This window comes from Rosa chinensis, chromosome 2, assembly GCF_002994745.2.
Source record: "Rosa chinensis cultivar Old Blush chromosome 2, RchiOBHm-V2, whole genome shotgun sequence".
In the NCBI taxonomy this organism is placed as follows: Eukaryota; Viridiplantae; Streptophyta; class Magnoliopsida; order Rosales; family Rosaceae; genus Rosa; species Rosa chinensis.
Window position 1 is genome coordinate 58,289,265 of NC_037089.1, and position 5,339 is coordinate 58,294,603.

Here is a 5,339-nt window from a genome sequence, read left to right on the forward strand (position 1 = left end):
CATTTTTAATCTAGTGGCCTTATGAGGGAAAAAATTAGTTGGTGGCCTTATGGCTAAAAAAACATTCAAAGGTGCACTTATATGTAATTAACTCTATATTTTATTATGAATGACTTTTACAGATTTCCTAGGATGTACAAAAATTAAAAAAAATTAAAAAATTAAAGCAAATGCAGCCCAAACACAAAACAAAATAATTACTTGTTGTCTCTTCAATGCTCCAGTATCTTCTAATAGAAATTGACTCAAATAAATGATTGTTAGTCTGTCTAGCGAGTTTGTTCTCATTCCTAATCTCCCAACAACATAAATATACAATATAGATCACTTGATGTTTATGGTTAATTATTCTCATCAATTTTGTTTTCGCTGATTAACATATGTTGTAGCAATATCGGTCAATGTCTTGATCTATAGTCAATCAATTGAAATTCAATTGTTCAACCTTTTTTTGAACCATAATATAAATTCAAATTAATGAGAATAATTAATTAATAAAATAAAATTTAGTATGGTTCAAGGTCTTAGGGTTAGACCACAATATTTGAGTTTTAGGGTTTCATAAATCATTTTTATTGCTATTAGGGTTCAAAGTATCACAATTGAAAAAAATAAAAAAACAAAACAAAAATCACATTCAACAACTACAATGAACATGTTGGGTATAAAAAAAGGTTGATATCATAAAAGATTAGAGAAAAGACAAAAAATTAAGAAAGAGAGATGATGAAGGAGAAATTTCTTCGTGCGTAGAGAGAAGAATTTTGATAGACCTTTTTTTTTTTTTTTTTTGAAGAGGAAACTTTGATAGACTTTTTGAAATCTTTGGTCTGGAGGCTGGAAAATTATTAGAGTTTGGTATGTATAGTTAACACTACAAAGTCCATGATTATCAATGATTTTCTAATTCCATAAGTATGAATGATATTTTGAATACCTCTGTACTTTTATTCATTTTTAAAAGTCCTAATTGAATACCCCTAGATTTTGGTGGAATTCATGAAGTCTTTAAAAATCCTAGTTGAATACCTCAAGACTTTCATGGACTATTAAAAGTCTATATTGAATACACCCAGACTTTTAAATTCCATAGATTTCTTTAAAAGTTCCACTAATTCCATATACAATACACCCCCCTAAAGAAAGAAAAGAAATTGGCGCAGAAAGATGATAAAGTATATAAAGATGATAAAGTATATAAATGGGTTTTTTGCACCAACAGTGTCTGGACACTCAGGTGACTGACAATATGATACCCGAACTTACAAAGTTATCAAAATGATACCCAGACTCAATTTTTCGTATCAACGTCGTACCTGCTGTCAATTTCCGTCACGTTTCCGTCAATTTTGAGGGCAAAAAAGTCTTTTCCCCTCTATTAAATCCTAAATGAATAAATTCAAAATTAAAAATAAAAACTGAATTTTTTTTTTACTTTGTTTATTAACCCAAGATACCAATCGGTGATTCTAAAAAAAAAAAAAAAATCTCAATCGGTGGGGAGAGGTTTTTTGTGTTTTCTTTGTCGACTCGCTGACTGCGAGTGCGGATCGCGTTGGGTTGCTGCAGCGGTGGATCGGGTTGCTGCAGCGGGGGATCGGGTTGCCGCAACAGTGGTCGGGTTGGTCTCGGACGCCCAAAACTGGGGCTGAGAAGACCGGAACTGGGCCAGGGACGAACATGAGTTCCGGCAAGTCGAGGTTGAACTGCTGCGAGGAGGGGAAAGAGGTTATCTTTTTTGAACCCATGACGCCGGCTTCGGGTCTTTTAGGGAATGGTGAGGCAGCTACCGACCTCGTTTGTCAAGTCGCGAAGTGAGGAAGGAGAATCGAAGGGGAGAAGCTTCATGGATTTCCGGCGAGCTTTCCAGATTCCGGCCGTTTCGAGACCTTCAACTGGTGGCCGTAGCTTCCTCTTGACATCGTGGACGTCCTTGTGGTGTCAGATTGTCCCAACAACGAAGCATGAGTGAGAATCGAAGGAGAGATGGTGTAGGGATTTCACGGTGGGTTTTCTTCCTTTTCCGGCGACCTTCGATTTCAATTGAGATATCAAAATTGGTCTACTTGTCGAGCTCTACATGCTTCTGCACTTGAATTTCAGTTTGGTTGAGATTTGGAGAAATTGGGATTTTTGCAGGTTTGGCCACCGTGTGTTGCAGGTTCGGCCACCGTGTGTGGCTACTGTGCACGTCGGTGATTTAGTCTATTTTGGTCATTTCCCATAGCTTTGATCACTTCTACTAGCATAATTAACCGAAATTGAAGAAGTGGGTGGGTAGAAGACAAATCACTGGAGTTGAGAGAAGTGCTGTTCGAAGAAATGGATCCTCCTCGAATTCAAAACTGGTTACCTTAAAGAGAGAGAGAATTTAAGGAATTGAGTATTCTTAAAAAAAAAAAAAATAAATAAAATAATAATAATAAAATAAAGAAAAAGAAATTGAGGGCAAATCAGACTTTTTAGCCTCATTTAACGAGTCACGTGCTACGCACGTGTCAAAATTGACGGAAACGTGACGGAAATTGACAGCAGGTACGACGTTGATACGAAAAATTGAGTCTGGGTATCATTTTGATAACTTTGTAAGTTCGGGTATCATATTGTCAGTCACCTGAGTGTCCAGACACTGTTGGTGCAAAAAACCCTATATAAATATATACACTTTGGTACGGGCCAGGCCTTTATGAGATTGCAACTAGCCGAACCGAAGCTCGTCCCGTTTAAACGGAACGGGTCGGGACGGGCCCAAATAGTGAAATTTGAAGTTTTAAAACCGTTCCGTCTCGTCGATTTTCGGTACGGGCCCGGTTCGGGTTCGATTATTCGGTTTCAGGTGCCCTACTACATAGCCTCATTCATGTGGCTTCCAATGATATCCAAGAAAAAAATTGTTTAATTGTATCATCTTTTTGTATACAATGTCATCGTTCATTGGCAAGATGATAAAATAAAAGTTTTAGTGTTTATAGTTTCATTCAACAAACAATGCCAACACATAAGAGCATTTTTAGCAATATTAGTCATTTTTTAGTCAAATTTTAGCTAAAATAGCTAAAAAGTCATTTTGACTAGCCACTTTAGAAATACGTCGGTATTCTCTATTTTAGCTAGTTTTGAATTTATATTATTTTTTAAATGAAGATTGAATAGTTTAAATGTCCTTTAAAAAAAAAGTTGAAATATATTTATAAATTACATAAAATAACTCAAAATGAATGTTTTAAATTATAGAGAGCATCATCTCGCTAACTGCAGTAGTTCTTCGAGGAGATCGTGCTAACTGCCGGCAATTTCTGTTTTCCTCAATGATTCCGTATTTATTTTCTTATTTATGTTTTTGTATTTTACATTGTTATCCCTTGTTGATAATTTTCACTTAAGTTGAACTGTTCCTTAAATCATGGGTAATTATGGGAGTTCAAAAATTTGGTGAAGCTTTGACACCAAATTTGGCGCCTCCCTTTATAGTAGTAGAGATTAGGAGCGAGATAGCTAAGAGTTATAAAGGAGAGTCACTTAGGAGTGTTATGCAACTGCTAAAATATATAAAAAGTTAAACATGCTCTCCAAAATAGCCAAAGAGCTGAAATAGAAAGTCTGCTAAAGATGCTCTAATTGTGAGATTTTAGTTAAGGAAAAATATCCATTTACCCAAACTTTTTTTTTCCTCCTACCCCCATGATAACTCGAACCCATGACCTCGATTTTAAGTAGTAGGTGCTCTAACCACTGGGCTAACACCATTTCGTCAAACATCTTATAAGATTGCCCACTTAACCAATAAATTACATACTTTTTGCCTTAATATCCAATTAAGTTTTTTTCATTGTTTTTTGTTTATTTTTGGGACAATTTTGTCTTCTCTCTTTGTCACTTAGAAAGAGAGATAAGTCACCGGGAACTTCGCCGTTGACCTATAAGATCTCTGACAACCTCTTTAAGGACCTCTGATGAGGGTTTTAGAGAAGACCACATTCGACGATCAGTGACTAGAGTACGACGAGGTTTCTGATAACTTCTTTCTCTCTAAGTGACAAAGAGATAAGGCAAAATTGTCCCAAAAGTAAGTGTATCAATCATTCTCATTAGCCTCCTTTAATATAGGAGTAAAGTTTGCATCATAAAAACATAACTAATGAGTATTTACGTGGACAGCCACATATATATAATATTTACAACACTCTCTCTTGGATGTCCACCAATGAATGATATGGTGTTGGACGCGTTTAATGTTGTCTCATTAAAAACCTTGCCAGATAACAGCAACCCAGTGGGATAAAAACAACACTGGTCGAAGGAAAAAAAAAGTGCAATGCGTATATGTACTAGATTTATTAGAATTACGCTCATGGAACAACCAGCAGTTCCGTGCTGATAAACCCATGTCATTCAAATCTCAAAACACAAATCAAAAGAGAACCAAGAACCAAAAGGGATGAGATCCATCACAACAAAGTCAATTTCTCCACCATCGAGACCAAGAAGAAAACATCGCTGCCAAACATGATTCGAGATCCAGAGCATAGAACCAGAATAGGAATAGTAACAATGGAGAATGCGTGAGCAACCATACTAGCCGAGGTAAGTGATTTGCACTCTTGTAATTGCAGCCATAAGAACCTCCTTGGAGGTTGAGGGTAGAGATAAGATATTTGTTGTGAGGTTGATTGATTCATGAACTTGTCTTTGGCAATCTGAATCCATTAAGTATTTGGTTAAGCAATATGTTTATAATGACACATAGAATTTGGGGTGCTTGTAGCAATTTTCCTTTTAGATCTTCATAATAACCATGACAACCTACCATAAGCCTCTCATCAATATAACAACTATATGTAACACTGTACTTATAGAAAAGTTGTTCCTTATAGAATATCATAATAATGATAATCTCATGCCTCTATAAAGAGAGATTTGTGTCATAATGATTCCAATTCACTGGAATGAACACTCTCTTGTAATTTAGTGAATTTGATTACTGAAAACATGATGTACGACTGAATTGATCATCTTCATGCATAAGGACACTAGATTCATTAGAATTGTCTCTTTCCAATTTGGTCAATAATATAGTTTGTCGACATAATGAAACGTGGTAGTATACAACCCTTAATGATATTTAGTAGCTATTATAGATAAAATATCACCAATGATCATCAATTAGAGATCTGTCACACATTAATATATGCATGCATTAACTATATTAATAAGCTTCATGCTATCGAGTACTCATGCCCTTTTTTTAGGGCAAGTATTATCTTTCAATAACAACTTAATTAGATAATGTAGATCTTTGTATAACCTCATGAAGAGCGTTATTGGGTTTGTAAAATCTT